Source organism: Thermobia domestica, chromosome 14 (genome assembly GCF_964235325.1).
Source record: "Thermobia domestica chromosome 14, izTheDome1.hap1.1, whole genome shotgun sequence".
Classification (NCBI taxonomy): domain Eukaryota; kingdom Metazoa; phylum Arthropoda; class Insecta; order Zygentoma; family Lepismatidae; genus Thermobia; species Thermobia domestica.
The window spans coordinates 165563510-165581170 of NC_137467.1; the positions used below are offsets into that span (position 1 = coordinate 165563510).

Below are 17661 nucleotides of genomic sequence, written 5' to 3' on the forward strand. Positions count from 1 at the left end.
AGATATCTAGAACATAAGTTAGTAATCTACAATTTGAAAATGGCGTGGCACACATACACTAGCTGTATACCAAATAATAACAAGGAATCGATTTTTTTGTCAAGTTATGAAGGAGTATTTTCTTTTTCAAGATAAACACTACTACTCATACAAATCTTCTGTAGTTTATATCTTGATAAAAAAAAATGATTCTTTTATTATTAATTACACGTTACTCACTAATTATTGCACATATATAAAATATAGGTGCTCGATGATATTGTTTTATTTATATAGAGACTTTTGTAAAATAACAAATTGCGAGAATGATATTCATCCTATAATTTTCCAAATTAAACGTGGAATGTATTATATTGGAACAAAAACTATGCACGTTTGTAATTTTAGTCAGGATTTAGCTCAAATGAGTCTAGCCTCATTTCTCCGGAGGGCTTAGAAAGACATTAGCAAAATACAAAATAAAGAATATTTTTTACCAACAATGGATGTTCATTAATTATAGAGGTCCGTACACAAATCCATTTCATAGGTGCACTAATTTCTTTCAAGGAAGTCAAGTTTTTATATTCCCAGCAATCATTTCTAGGGTATGGACCTCCATTTCTCAATATAGGATCACTTTAGGGGTTTAGTAAACGTACATGATATATGAATTATTGTCGAAACAACTCTAACGAGCATGCGCTAGATCGCCAGTAAAAGGAAGATTGCTATGTAGATTAGGGCATTACGCAGAATGTTGGTAAACGAGGATAGCGCAAAATACTTCATTTAGGATAAACTTACATGTCTTGCGTGTTGAATGTGTACTTGAACGTTCCTAAGTATTTTATAGGTAACATTCTGAAATGCTTTCTCTGCTTGCATATTTGTGTACCGAAGTACCACAATGCATTAGGGACGTAATTTCTTAATTATATGGATTCTTTAATTCACAAACATTTTTCTAGTTCCGTGTCATGACTCATTGAATTTTGATACTCCATTACGTTTACAGTGGTTACTGGATACCGTAACACGGGATTACTTTGCACATCGGTCGTTACTTTGCACGAAATATGAAAAGGGTTTCACAGTCCTTTGTCGGTAAAACCATGAACTGTAAACAGGAAGTTTCAACTACGCTGTAAGATAGAACATGTAACTGTATTTTGGCTGTAATGTTGGGGGTTAGCATCAGTTCTAATTACCGGGAGTTTTTGTTCTAGTGGTATGGCAAGCAGTTACTCTAAAAACAGCATAAATTTAAAAGAATTTTCGTCAAAGTTAAGTCTGTTGGTAGAATACTAGTGCATATAATTGGACTTCGATGCAATTGTTGAAATTGAAATGTGAAACGTTTCACAGGTGAGGTTACTCTCAACAACATACAAAAAAGTATGTTGAACATGCGTTTCTGTGCAATGTTTTCATTCAGTATTTAAACATTTCACACTCTACACAAAACTGCATGCATTTTATTAACATCGAGATTATAATGATAGTAACGGTATCAGTACTTAGTTTGAATTATCGATATTTGTAAAGGAAATTATGTATTTTCTGGTATCGACTCTGGAACCACATTCTAATAGTTTAATATGTGTCCCACACAAATGCCAACTGACGAACAGAAAAAATCATTTTTGTAAACTGATTTGATTTGGGTATTCCCATTGTCCAAGAATATGATCCGAGCACTAATCAGTTTAAGATTTACGGGGTTGGTAACTTTCAGGCTCAAACCCACCCAAAATTGTATGATTTTTTTTTTAACGGCAAGTCTGCAATTAGACTCAAACAGTGACTTTAATCGGTTTTTACAGGTTTAGTCACTTCCTGGAACTGTTTCTGCGTGAGTCACTTGTTGGAACTGTTCGTGCCTTTGTTGTGGCGTATTAGTTCAGAGATTAGTGGTAGTTCATATTTTTCCCACTAAGTGTCTCTGTATAGTCATATGGCAGTTTGTTACTGTGGCGTCACATGTTCTGTCTGCTTGTATGTGTGTGCTGTTGCTTGTGGGATGCGGTGAGCGGGTAATTGAATTTTCGTTTCATGGCGACGATCCAGTGAGCAAGTGCGATTGAAAAACCGTAACATGAATTCAATACAAAGAATTTGAACTTGTCGTTTTTAAATAAGTTTGTATTAGACTCGGATATTAACTCATATCGCTTTTCAGCACTGTGTGGTTTAATTGAGTTAGAGAAAACCTGTGTAGTCCGTAGGATTAAGTCAAAATTGTGCATTTTATATGTAAAAGCATGAAACTTGCTGTACGTGTTATTTATATAGAATTAATAATTTTGAGCGTTGTAGGCATCGGCGGATTGCCCGTTGAGCCGCCATATTGGAAAATGGCGCCCAAAATTGGTTTTTAGCCTATAACTTTTGAACGAATAGTCCGATTTTCATTTTTCTTTTTTTATTTTAAGGCTCTTTTTAAGGCAAAACTTTTTTGTTATAACAAAGATTTCCCTAAACTTTAAGGTTTCAGCACAATTTTTAAAAATATATAGATTTTTCGATGAAAGTTGACTTCTTCATTCTAGAACTTTTATATGGTGCAGAAAATCACTTCTTATCTCTGAATAAAAGAAAATGATAATTTCAAGATCTTCCCTTTGATATATTTTAAGCTATAATTTGAACTACCGTTTCCACATAAATCGTTACTCAAAATAAGCATGTTAAGGAAATATAAGGTGCTTAGTTATAACGAACTCTTACAATTTCAAAGTTACCACTATCCAGTTTCATTCTTTTAGATATAAAATGAACAATTTTGTTTAATCCTCCAAACTGTAGTTAGAATCAGCACTCAAGTTCTTTTTTGAGTGCGTCAATTTCTATATATCCTACAGCATTTTGTTTTTGAAATCATGTAAACAAGTTTTCTTTTGTTTAATTTTGATATATTTGTACAAAACTTAACTTGAAGGTCATAACTCTTTTCTTTTTCCTTTTTATATCTTTCAGGTGTAGAGATATTAGCAACAGAAGTGAATATTATCCACTTCTGAACTGGTGAAATCTACTCTAAAGGTCTTCGCTTAGGATCAAAACATTTCGTAGTTCAAACGAAAGTCCAAAAAAGAAAAAGAAAATGAAAAGAACGTTCAAGTTAGTTGAAGGTGGTAGGCCTCCACCCCCCAAAACTACTAGTACAGATTGGGAAAAATGTATTTTTTGTCAAAAAACCAAAGTTGACAAGCTCACTTGTCCGGCGGACTGGGAATCCCGGAATGCAGCTTCTGGATATGGGACAATTGAGAAGAATCTCTTGTCGTTACAAGCGGTTCAGGGTCTTCCTGAGGAGATAGGTTCACTTGAACGACTGAACGACGGAAGTGGTATTAGAACAACTCTTTTAAATAACAAAGCAAAGTTCCACTGGAAGTGTAACTTACGTTATAATAAAAAAGAAGTTGATCGAGCTACTCAACGTTGGGCGAAGAAAAGGAAAGTGGTGTGTTCTTCAGAAAGCAATAGTTCGGAACAACCAGAAATTGAACAGAACGAACCTTCTACAAGTCGTTATACACGAGGAAGAGGTGCAACCTCACAGGACAAATCTGAAAAGACGTGTTTTTTCTGTGACAACAAAGATCCCCTGCTCCAAGACAAACCCCTGTCACTTGTTACGACCTTTAAAGTTGATAGCCGAGTGCGGCAGTGCGCTGTGAATTTGCAAGATGAATCTCTCATAGCAAAATTGACTGAGGGTGACATGATCGCTAGAGATGTTGTGTATCACGCGAAGTGTCTCACGAGCTTATACAATAGGAATGCAAAACTACATGGTCCGACACAGAAAAACGATTCACAGAAATTAATACTCAAAAGTTCTTTTGCGGAGCTTATGTCTTTTATTGAATTCTGCCTTGAAAATGAAGAAGAGGCGCCAGATTTTAAACTGAGCGAATTAAAGAGAATGTATTGCACAAGAATTAAGCAGCTCGGGGGAGAAGCATCTAATGTGCATTCAACTAGACTAAAAGAACAAATATTAGCTAACTTTCCTGAACTTGAGGCGTACCCAGAAAGTAGAGATAATCTTATAGTTATCAACAGAGAAGTGGGACGTTCTCTGAGGCAAACATGTATTCTAGGCAATGAGTCAGAAGTAGTTATCCTAGCTCGTGCTGCGAGAATATTGCGCAGAGATATTCTCAATCATAAACAGCCGCCATTTGATGGATCATTTTCAGAAGGATGTCAAGAGAGGTCAGTTCCTCATACCTTGGTGAGTTTCCTGTCCATGGCCATGCACGAACCCAGAATTCAAAGTGAAGAGGCAGCCAACGCATCACAGTCAAGTCTTACTTTAGCACAGTTGATTAGTTACCACACTCGCAAAGACCGGCGTCGTACATCTATAGAAAGCAGACATTCTCGAGCTCAAGAGACACCAGTTCCATTATTTTTAGGTAGTTATATCCACTCAAAAATGCGTTCGAAGGATTTAATTGATGTTTTGTTTAACTTGGGAATATCAGTGTCATATGATCGAGTGCTAAGTTTATCAGCAGATTTAGGTAAATCCGCCATTACCCATTTTTGCAACATTGGAGCTGTAGTCCTTCCAAATTTGAAGATTGGTATCTTTGCAACTTCAGCAGTTGACAATATAGACCATAACCCCAGTGCTACAAGCTCAGAAGGTTCATTTCATGGTACTGGAATTTCTCTTTTTCAGCAATCTGAAAAGACTAACACTAGTTTAAATCATATAATCAACTTCACGATCAAGTCCAGCAAGAAAGTCATGAAACTGCCAACAAGCTATTCAGCTGTCCCTCCCATTTCGATCACTAAACTAATAAGTTCTCCCCCGAAAATCAAAACTTTTGATCGTTCATCAAAACAACCAGCAGATGAAGATGTTGAAAGTGAATATTCCTGGTGCAAGCATGTTTCAGAGCTTGTTGACAAAAAGGGAACAAATGAAGAAACAAACACCAATGCAAGCTGGTCTGCGTTTCATAGTCAGAAGGAAACTGGAAATCCAATATGATCTACTAGAACTGCACTCCTTCCCCTGTTTCAAGACGATTCTAAGTCAGTTGCTATGTTACGACATTCCATGGATGTAATTAGAAAAGCAACTGACATTACTAACCCTGGACAAACGCCAGTAATTACGTGTGATCAACCATTGTTCAAAATTATGAAGGAAATACAATGGACTTGGCCTAATAGTTACGGAGAGGATCATTTTGTTATTGTTCTTGGTGGATTGCACATCAAGTTAGCACTACTAAAGTGCATAGGAAATTTGTTAGACGGCAGTGGGTGGACTTCCGCTCTGGAGGAAGCCAAAATTGCATCCTCAGGAACAGCGAGCTCGTTTTTGAATGTTATCCACATAAAGAAGACCTTGCAGGCACATCATGTAACAGCATGCGCATTGTACAAGCTTCGGAGGGAAGCATACAAGGAATTTTGTGAAGGAAAAGATCAGACTGCAATTATCTCTGAAGAAGAATGGTGTTTATCTCAGCAGGAAAGACACCCTCAGTTCAATTTTTGGAACCTCATTCTCCAAACAGAACTGGAAATTTTTGCATGGGATAAAGCAATACATGAAGGAAATTTTGAAAAGTATGTCGGAACATTATTTAAACTCCAGTGGCTTTTCCATGCTCTAGACCATCACAACTACGCAAGATATGTTGCTGTTCATCTTCGAGACATGATGCTATTGGAGAGAAAGCATCCTGAAGTGTATCAAGAATTTCAAAAAGGAAAATTTACTGCCAATAAAACTGGTCGCCAGTTTTCTAGTATGCCTCTTGATGAAGCTGACGAGCAGAACAATGCGATAGTTAAAGGTACTGGAGGAGCAATAGGCCTGACTGAAAATACCGATGCTCTGCTTCGATGGATGGTTTGTGGGCCGGAAGTCGCACGCATTATTGAGGAATTCAAAACCCAAATAAAACACCGTGAATGTGACGAATGGTCTCATCATGAAAACATTCCACGGAAACAAACCAAGTATTTAGATAGAGTTTGTAACTTGATTATTGCAATCAAAGAAATGGGAAACCCATTTACAGATAAAAGTGGCGATTTGTTGATCCTCAACACAAGGGAGATTATGTAGAAGGAAGTTGTTAATTCCTTAAAGTCAATAAAAAAGAATGGAAAAAAATTGAGTGAGAAGTTTTTCACGGAAAGACTGATTGACTGTGAAAAGCCAGTTGATGCCCCTATGACTCGAAACAAATTTCAACTCTTCAACTGCAAGCATAAGAAATCAAATAAATCCAATACCTCCACAACAATGAAAACTTTGAAACGGGATCGAAGTGTATTCTTAAAATTGTATATTGCTTGTCAGATTCGGCAGGGCGATATTGATGATTTTTTCTGCCATGAAAACCACGTATATCCTCCGTCGCTTTCAGATGATGGATCGTTAAACTGTAAGGGGAAGTCTGACTTGATGAAATGGTTAGAGACCTTGCTTGCAACAGAAGATGATAGTGTCGTTAGTGCGTGTGATGATCCTGATGGTCCAGATGTTGATATGATGATCCTTGATGGTCCAGCTGTTGTGCACATGATTACGCCAGAGAAAAATGATTTCTTCCATGATTATTCACAAAAGATTATCAAGTACATTGCAAAACAGTTTCAGAAACCTGGTTTAAGCAGAATAGACATCGTATTTGACGTCTACAAGTCAGACAGCCTGAAGTTTTGCATTCGAGCTAAAAGAGGAAAAGGAACTCGTCGTCGGGTTGAGCTGTTAAACTCCAACTGGTCCTAAAATACAACTAACTGGTCTGATTTCCTAAAAGAAGATTAAACAAGCGGGAGCTTTTCCACTTGTTGGCTACCCAAATAGCATCCGGATCATATGAAGGAGATGTTGTAGTTACTTTGGAGGAAGATGTTCTTTGCTCCTACTGAGATCCTTCAAGATATTCGTTGGATGAGTTACACCCCTGCACACATGAAGAAGCTGATACCCGAATGTTTCTGCATGCAGCTCATGGCGTTGCACAAGGAAGAAAAAGAATCCTCATTAGAAGTGTGGATACAGATGTGGTGGTTTTAGCACTACATTATTCTAATGTTCTGGATTGTCATCTATGGGTTGCTTTTGGCACATCGAAAACCTTTCGCACTCTCAACATAACAGAAATTGCTGAAGCATTGGGAAGAGAAAAATGCAAAGCCCTACCAGCTTTCCATGCCCTAACGGGCTTGATACTACTTTGAAATTCTCAGGAAGGGGTAAAGTATCTTGCTGGGCAACGTGGAATAGCTACCCAGAAGTGACCCATGCACTCAGTGTTCTTGCTAGCACACCTTCGGTACAAGAAGTTGATGCTGTTATGCCTTTTATCGAAAGGTTTTTTATATTACTATATGATCGTTGTAGCGAAGAAACTAATGTAAACAAAGCCAGACTTGTGTTGTTTGCACAGAAAAACAGGGATTTGGACAATATTCCACCAACGCTTGAAGCCCTTAAACAGCATGTCCTTAGAGTAGCATACCAGGCTGGTTATGTATGGGGACAGGCACTTCAAACAGCTCCTCATCTTCCTGATTTGCATATGTTTGGCTGGACTCGAGACTCGGAATCTTCAACATGGCAACCAAAATGGATCACACAACCTCCTGCTGCTGTAGACTCTCGTGAGCTAATTAGGTGCAAGTGTAAAATCTCGTGTTCGATGTTGTGCAAATGTGTGAAAGTCGATTTACCTTGCACTCATCTTTGTGCATGTGGTGGTTGTGACCAAGACTTCAACTAACTTTTCTTTTCCAACCTGTCTAACTACATACTTGAATATACACGTTAAAGATTGTGAAAATTAAGCAATCCTATAATTATTTTCATACTTTTTATGTTCACATGTAAAAGTGTTATTCTGCATTCAAGAAAAGTAATGCACATCTCTTTTTATGTTCATTTTCATAATAGGGTAATTATAATAGAGTAATTATAGAGTAATAGAGGAATAATAGAGTATAATATCTAAATATTTTTCTATTATTATTTCGTTCTGTAAAAGTAAACTTATAATAAAGAAATAATTACAAGTGCTGGTAGAAACAACCATATATTAAATTTAAAACTTCAGAGGCAGAATAAATTTTCGTAATGACATATTAGTTTTGATCAATGATTTCTATGGAAACCATTGCTCAAGTTATAGCTTAACATATATCAATGGAAAGATCACGAAATTACCATCTTCTTGTATTCAGAGATCAAAAGTGATTTTGTGAACCATATAAAAGTTATAGAATGAAGAAACCAATTTTCATCGAAAAATCTTTAGATTTTTAAAAATTGTGCTGAAACCTTAAAGTTTAGAGAAATCTTTGTTATAATAAAAAAATTGCCTTAAAAAGAGATTTAAAATAAAAAAAGCAAAATGAAAATCGGACTATCCATTCAAAAGTTATAAGCTAAAAACCGATTTTGGTCGCCATTTTCCAATATGGCGGCTCAAAGGGAAATCCGCCGATGCCTACAACGCTCAAAATTATTAATTCTATATAAATAACACGTACAACAAGTTTCATGCTTTTACATATAAAATGCACAATTCTCATAAAAAGTTGACTTAAGCCTCCGGACTATGTGATGGTTGTGGTCGAAGGCTGAAGATATTCCCCACGTATAGTAAAAGTGGGCGTTTATTGGTTAGTCTTGTTTGTAATAATAACAAGTTTGCTCGCTTTAATAAATCGACGTCGTGCAGAGAGGAACATTTTTCAGTAATGTGTAGTTGAGTATTGAGCATGTGTTCCTGCTATCTTACTTTTTCGGGAATCAGCAATTATAAGTTAATTATTCATGAGTGTTCTGATATGGCGAAACGGCGAGTGCTTTCGTTTTTTAATTGATATTTTTTATTCTTGATTTGCTTTGCATTTGAGTATTTGGCAAAGTATTTGTTTTGCTGCTGGTTCCATTATCTTGGTGATATGTAATTTATTTTTCCTTGTAATGCTTCACTGATTTATAATTAGTGATGAGTGTTTTTTTTTTTTAATTTTTTTTTCCTTCTTACGTTAGCTTTATAGTAGTGGTTTGACTGAATATTATTTTTTTGGGAAGTTTCTATGGTGCTTTTGTAGGGTGGGGGTGGGTGTTAGTCCCCATATAGATATCAATATTGATAGTCACCACTTCACCTCGATTGATTAAGAAAGGTGTTCAGTAACATTTTGGCACTTGTCTTTATAGTATAATTCTTAACATTGTACATTACTTTGACTCGGACAGTAACTATAACCGATTCAGCTGATCCAGTCCCGGGAGCAAATTGAAGCAGTTTAGAAATCATTCCTAAACTGCTCCCGACACCGGATCAGATAAATCGCTGCAGTCACTGTTTGAGTCAAAGTAAAGATTTGCCTAAGAATCCATTGCTAGTGACTGCAGCGATTGCATCAAAGTCCCATTATACATGGCAGTATCCTACGAAACTAATTTAACTTGGGCGGAAATTCTTGTAGATGATATCTGTTAAATTTTATCAGCCTTTACAGTGACTGCTTTCCATACCTCTACTAGAACAAACTTTCCCGGTAATTTGAACTGAATTTGACCGCAAACTTTATAGCCAAAATACAGTTACATGTTCTATCTTACGGTGACAGTTGAAACTTCCTCTCTACTGTTCGTGGTTTTACCGACAGAGTACTGTGAAATTCTTCTTCAAATTTTGTGCAAAGTATAAACCCCGTCTTATGGTACTTAAAAGCAGTTTTATGCAAGACATTATAGTTTTGATTAAACGGTAGGTTATATATCATTATTTAGTTTACGTTAACTGGGGAAAAGGAAGTGTTAAAGAAGATGTTATTAACTTTCTCTTTCTGTGTCATCACGTTAGGAGGATGTAGCTCGATTATTCGTATACTAATTCATAACAGCTAGTTAATATACACTTATAACTAACATTATGGAGTAGGGTATTATAGATGTGAAAGAGTAGAGATGAGAAAATGATCAAATAGGGCCACTATCACTTTCGAATCCATAGTCCTCTGGCGCAGTAGGTGTTGCTCATTAGTATATATTTTGTTTAATTTTTATAATAATAGTTATTATTATAATTATGATAAGGAATTGAGAATGTACCGGAAAGGACATTAGAATCGCGAGATTGTGGCTTCTCTTATTTATTCTTATCAGTTTTTTATTTCAAAATTTTTTATGCATTTTTTTTTCCTGAAGCTAGTGCTATTTCGCCTGGCGCGTGGTAAAATACAAGTTCGTGTAGTGTTATAATAAGAATTTATACATAATGCTGCGGAAAAAATTCGTAATGTGTATCATTTGTTTAACATAACATAAAAAGGTATAGCAAAAAAAATATATATTAATAATCATAATATATGGAGTAATCGTGGACAATACATAATGATTCCAGTTATATATAAAAATATTTATAATAATGTTTAAAATATTCAGCACTCGAAATCGAAAATGGCATCATTAATCACTACAGTTTGGAATCAAATAAATAAATAAAAAAAAGTAAGAAATTGTTTGAGATTCATATATAGGTCCATTTTTTCTGTAAGACCCTCGAAAATTTTAGTCATTTCACTTGTCTTTTAAATGGTGTGATTTCAAATTATAACCCCCTATGGTGAGAAGCAGAACGCACACTATCAATAGTTCCAAATTCTAAACATGCTACAAATAAGACGATTATGTATAATTATATAGCTGTTACCTAGGATATTATTATCCCTTCCTATATTGTAGAAAATGATAATTAATTATTTCATTCATCCGGTAGCGATAACGTGATTTGAAATGAAACATCTCCATCTTAGTTCCTCAGAGCGCGTAAATGGGAAGTCAAAATTTAGAGTAGATAAAAAAATAGAATAAATGGATAATTTTAGTTTTTGTTATCTACGGACATAATTGTATGGTTTATATTGTATCATATAGCAACAAATGTGTTTCTCTCAGTTATTACGGATAAGACAATTTCAAATTATATCCTTTGTGTTGAGAAGCGAAAAACTATTATTATGAACCACAAGTTTGATAATATTTCAAGAATATGGATTAGAAATATTTTCCTGACCTTTTTCGGATTTGTACCTTTTACTTGCAGCTATTCTACAACCAACTTTACGGAATAATAAATTTATTTATTTTCATTTTTAGTAGTTAAGTGTAACAAATTAGGAGTTCGTGCTTTCTACAATTTAGAAATTTGTAAGAATATTTTTAGCTGGAAACTACAAAGAAAGTTGTATTTTGTGTATTGTATTGTATTGAATTGTTGGAAGTTGTATTGAATTTTTATTTATAGGAATTGGAGATTTAATTATGCAGTTGTGCTTTGAAAGTTCTCCAGAAAGAACTGCCTAATAAATATCGTTGTAGTGCATATTTAGAAAGTTAGGCCCGAGAAATATGGTTGTATATTTAAAAGTTTACTACTCAGGCCAGGTGTAATTACAACTTTGTAGGAATACGCGGTTTTTTGCCTTTTCTTGTGAAAATGGCGAAGAAGTTGAATTTTTCACACAAAGGCTAATTACACATGATTTTCGAGTTTCCATGTGGGCATAACAAGTATCATTGTTGAAACTCTCACATTGTGTATTTTGTGTCTCGTTTCCAACTATAGCTTACATATTACATGCGTATAGGATATTTTTGTAGTTTTTTATACATTGTAAAAATTTTTCTCGCTTTGCGTAATTGATAGAAGTATATATGCAGTAAAATGTTAGAAAATATATACCAAGTGTTGAATGATACACACTTGTGTAAAGGGGAAGTTCTGTAGTTTATAAAATAGTATAATCAGTAGCATTGTGTTGAAAACTGAATTTTCTACGAATTTTTAAAATATGCCAAAAAACCGTCGTCTACAAGGAAAAATGAGGTATTAAAAGGCCCGTCCGGAATGGGTCAATTATGCACCAAGGCAGACGGTGATGACGGCAATGAATGAACTGTAGAGTGAGAAAAGTGGGAGGAAACGGCAGAATACCGCGAAAACCCACGTACATGTTTTTGTTCTTCAACTACAAAACTAGCTTGACGGAATCCAAACGAAGTAGCAGAGCTATACCATTCAGCCACCGTGTCCCCAGTAAAATAAAATAGTACCACTTTACAGCTCTCCTACAATACATATGCTACTGATATTAGTTTATTTTGGAATTCAGAATTTAACTACAATATGATATAATTAAGAACATGCTTCTCGAAACTATTGTCATAATAGATTTTGTCTTTTTTTAATCTAACTTTTGCGCTGATGACGGATAATTAATTAAAGAAGCTGATTGTAAAATTAATTTTTAGCACTTTTACGTCGGGAATCGAACTCGGGACAACATGCACCAATGGCACGCGCTAGCAATTCGAACAACGGTGAAGGCTTTATCCACATGCACAAACTGTCCTATAACGAGAACATGACAAGACTAGTGATGGGTAAATTCTTGGGAATATATTTTTCGGGAAGATTCCCAAAAATGGGAATTTTCTTTGAATTTATGAACAATCACAAATAAAAATGCATTCTATTTCTATATTATCATTTCAAAGGTAAATTCTTTTTTTATATCACAGTATATTATTACAGTTTTCCCCAGAGGAGTCTTTAAAATGTATATTCTGAATGATGTTATTTTATTAATATTTTATTATATTTAGAGAGTACGCATAAATGGATGTTTATTTACAATATGTTCTACGAAATAAAATATGTTTCAAAAATGGTATAGTAGGTTCACATACTTTTAAACCGCTAAAAAGTTAGTTATAAACAAATTAGGTTGGGTAACTGGCAGAAGACACATGTCCCACCATTTTGTCAACATTTAGGCATAAATATGTATGTTCACAATATTTGCAAGAAGAATTCTTATCTTTATAATTTTGCATGTAATATTGCCACACGACCTTTTTTCCTGCCCATTTCTCAAAATGTCATGCTTTAATTGACATGTAAGTGAAGTCCGAGTACCTCTTCAAGAATTCAAGCCAGAGACAGGAGACAGACCGACGTCTATTGCTAACGGTGTTTGAGGGTTTATTAATAGCGCTACATCTCCATTTCTACGTAATTCTATATTACTTAAAAATGGCTCCTTTTCATCATTTGTTATTTAGTACTTTGCTACTTTTGACTATTGTTTATCTTTGGTGGACCAGCATATGCTCCTACTTTTTGCGATATTCTATTCTGATGCGGTTGTTTTATGTTTTCATATGTTAAATTACGTTACCAACATTAAATTCACACAGCATTGCCAAGCGAGCGTTAGCGAGTGAAGGCGGGATATAGCCCCGCAGGGCACGTTCTTTTCTACCTTCGTTACCAGCAATTCACTATCTTTTCTCACATAAATCACTTACACTTACACTTACGGTTCGCGCAAATCCCATACCGCCCTAAAAAATTTTGTTCGATACTTTGTGGATTACTTGAACATCACTACCAACTCATTTGTTCCGTAAATTGTCCTACGTTTTGCTAGTGTTTGGCCCCTATACTAAACAGTTACTCTACTTTTTAGTTCAAATGGAAATTAAACTTAAGAAAATCATATTATTAATTATATAAAGTACAGTCAATAGTTTTTGATTTTTTAACGTCCAAGTTCTTTAAAAACTAGAAGTAAGTTATAATATATTAAAATAAAGGAATTAATCATATTGTTCTTATAATTTGGAAGATAAAGTAATGAAATGGAAATAAATTCCTTCCCGGGATTTTATAGGCCAGGGAGAAAAACCGGGAATATTTAGGGTCTCAAATAGAAAAGTAAGAAATTGTTTGTGATTCATATCTAGCCCCATTCTTTCTGTAAGATCCTCGAAAATTTTAGTCATTTCACTTGTCTTTTAAATGGTGTGATTTCAAATTATAACCCCTATGGGGAGAAGCAGAACGGACGCCGTTAATAGATCCAAATTCTAAACATGATACAAATAAAACGATTGGGTATTATTGTATAGCTTTACCTAGGATATTATTATCCCTTCCTACATTGTAGAAAATGATAACTAACTATTTCACCCATCGGGAAGCGATAACCTGATTTGAAGTGTAACACCTCCAACTTAGTCCCTCGGAGTGCGTAAATGAGAGATCAAAATTTAGAGTAGGTAAAAAAAAATAGAAGAAATGGATAATTTTAGTTTGTGTTATCTACGGACATAATTGTATGTTTTATATTTTATTATATAGCAACACATGTATTTCCCTTAGTTATTACGGATAAGACAATTTCAAATTATATCCTTTGTGTTGAGAAGCGGAAAAAGCATTATTACCAACTACATGTTTGATAATATTTCAAGAAGAATGATTGGAAATATTTTTCTGACTTCGGATTTCCTTCTTTCGGATTTGTATCTTTTTAATTGCAGCTATTCTACAACCAACTTTACGGAATAATAAATTTATTTATTTTCATTTTTAGTAGTTAAGTGTAATAAATTAGGAGTTTGTGCTTTCTACAATTTAGAAATTTGTAAGAATATCTTTAGCTGAAAACTACAAAGAAAGTTTCAACTCGTTCTATTTCAAACGCTTTCCAATTCGATTTTTTTTTTTTTTTTTTTTTTTTTTTTTTTGCGGTGCTCTGAGCTTATCGTAGAGGTATATATTTGACATATTGCTATTCCTAGTATAAGAGGCATGTAATTGGTGAGTATTTTTTTTAATGAAGAAGGAAGTATTAATGTCCGTACTGACAAACAATGAAATAAATTTTGATCGTAGCGTTAGACTTGTTTCAAACTTGGTGATCAGAACGGCTCCAGCTCTGCGGATGGTATAATTTGAGACCGTTTCTTTTAGGCGAGTGAAATGAATTGAGATCTTAGTTGAGAATATAAATGAATGTAAGAATATCCAAGGTACAAACTTTGAAAAAATTCTAACCATTCTATTTGATACATCTTTCGAAATTTAACAGCTATTGCCAGTTATTTTGCTTCTAATTGCAGAGAATGCAATTTAAGTACAAGATATTTCTTATTAGGTGAGGGAAATAATTTTTTTTACTCTGCTTTTAGATTTTAGACAAGTGAAAATGGCTTTAGATACAAGTCGCGCATGATTCTGTATTTTTTTATTTAAGAAAAGCTTTGGAATAGAAGATTAGGAATAGATTTATCAATAAAAAATAACTATGCAAAGTATGTTTTTTGACAAAATAGAATCCTAATACCTTTAAAGATCTGCCCAACTTCGGCCTGTTTTTAGTTTTCCTTTAAAGGGAGGTTGCCATTATGACTACTAATCGATTCCTAAGTGAGGTTAGTTTCAATTTTTGTTAAGGGGCAGCAGCATTTTATCAGATAATGTTCTCGTAGTACATTTGAAAACTGTATTTTATAATGGACTTTTCGTTCTTCTATATAGAACTCCTGTAGCCTGACATCATCATTATTATTTAATTTCATTTCAGAACGATGTTAAGTCGAATTTCATTGTGGGTTATTTAGATATACTCATAAAATGCCACCGAAACGTTACTTATTTATTTACAAATTAGCGCGGTACAGTCCAGATTAGGAATATAATCGTAAATACGAAATTATTAAGTACATCCCGCCTTTCGAACAAAATTTTTTAGTATCATAGAAAACTACACTGTCTAAGCTGAATTTCATTCTGGATTGCAGGTTTACATTAGGAGAGCACGATGATGGCTTTGAATCCAAGGTTTTATGAGAGAAAGATACAAACTGCTTTAAGAAACACTATTGTCCACTTTTATTATATTTCTTACACGGGGGAATATATTCGATGATCCAATCGAAAGTGTAGGAACGTGAGAGTACAATAAACCAAGACTGACGAGAAGGTTATGGAGCTAATGGTTTATAGTTTACTTGTGTATCAGTTCTTTGATATATTTTGTGTTTCCACGTATATTTCCCTTTCTTTAATTTGCACCTTTTCTAAATTTTTAAAAGTATTTTCACACTATTTTCGATTGAATTCCACCAAGATATGAGTTTTCTATCATTTTGTCAGTACTGGTGTCTACTGATAGCTTTTATCATGCTTCATACTGCCTTTTTGGACAGTTTAATATTTTTGCACTTGAAGATGTAAACGCTGAGCTATTCCATATAAAATCAGGAAGTTCACGAGTGAAGACTCAAAAATTAGAGTTACATTTTACATTTCAAGTAGCGTTACCAATTGGCGAAAACAAGTGGAAGGCAGAGATTTTTTTCAAAGTCAAAATTTTGAAATTACAGGCTCTCAAAATACTGATAATTTACCAGCAAAATATTCCATGCTTGACATTTGTTCGATTAGCACTTGCAGAGATCTCAAAGCTCATAGGATACTAGCAAGTATCAACATAGCACTTGCAACATATATATTTTCATTTTGTATCCAAGTAGTATGAGAACCGTCAAGGTAATTTGAATGATATTTTTATTACTTGTTTGTGGTAATGAACAACTTGTTAAACAACTAATTTATATTTTAACTGAGTGTGACGTGAAAAGTCACGAAATATCAAAACTGTATTCCAGGTGGCAATAATATCATAGTGTGATCATTAGCACAACGAATTCACACCTGCGGAACTATTTCCAAACAAGCAAACGGAGTGAAATGAATAGTATATACCCAGTCAGGAATGTCCAAGGGAATGGTAACTGTATTCGCATCAATAGTAATTGTATTTAAGCGCAGAACTGAACTTTTACAAACTTGAAACCAGGAACTTAATGAAACGACATAATGATCCTACCTTCCTCCAGACGCTGTTATATTTGGACCTTGAATTTACCATGAAACCATTGCCTCCAGGAATCTTAAAAACAGACAAATCTTGATAGATAAGGTTGGTAACTACTCTTTACATATCTTATACGTTACAACTTCTATACACTATTCACACAGTACACGGTGCAGCTTCTATACAATATTCATCTTACCTTTTTCTTCCAAACAAAAAGGGATAAAACACAGCGAAATGTTAGCTATTTCACAATAAGTTACTAGGTTTGGAAACTTGGAAACACACCTGCTCGAAACACAGGTACCGTAGTGAGTCATCGAAACTGGCAGAAGGCAATTTTATAACTTTTACGTTTGCATAGAAAAGTTTAATCGAATATTTCTGATTCAGACCTACACATCCAGGATAGCAATGCTACCAACTTGAAATGTGCAAAATATAGCTACAGAACCAAATATTTAAACGTACAAATTTTAGCATGAATTCCAAATTGAAAAGTTGAATATAATATAAATCAAAGATAGAGTAGTCACATAGATTGATTGTTTTATATCTGTGGGATCAAACTTCAGAAAAACGACCATGTGACATTTCACTATATTTGACCCAAAAGCCGTTGCTTGTAGGGAGCATAAACCCATGGCCGATAGGTTAGTCCGGCGTTTGGTCTACCATGCAGTAACATGTTTAATCATACTTGATATTTAATCTTCTAGTATAAAAATTACAGGAACCATGACCTGTAACAATTTCCATCGTTTCTTTGTGTAACTGTCTTTCCCCTTTCCTAATTTTAATAGTCGGAGTGTATTATTCCAATTTTTCCTTTTAAGGTTAATTTTCACCATGTTATGCATTTTCTTTTGATGATTGCGTTCAGTTGCATTACTAATCGGAATTTTTACAATTAATTCTTAAATGTTCACTTATTTCTTTTTA

General features: G+C 34.4%; 1 protein-coding gene across 1 annotated transcript in view; it reads left to right on the forward strand.

Moving 5' to 3' along the window:
• Positions 1–17661, forward strand: part of LOC145670444 (uncharacterized) — a 36187-nt gene that overhangs the window by 572 nt on the left and 17954 nt on the right. The window lies entirely within an intron of this gene.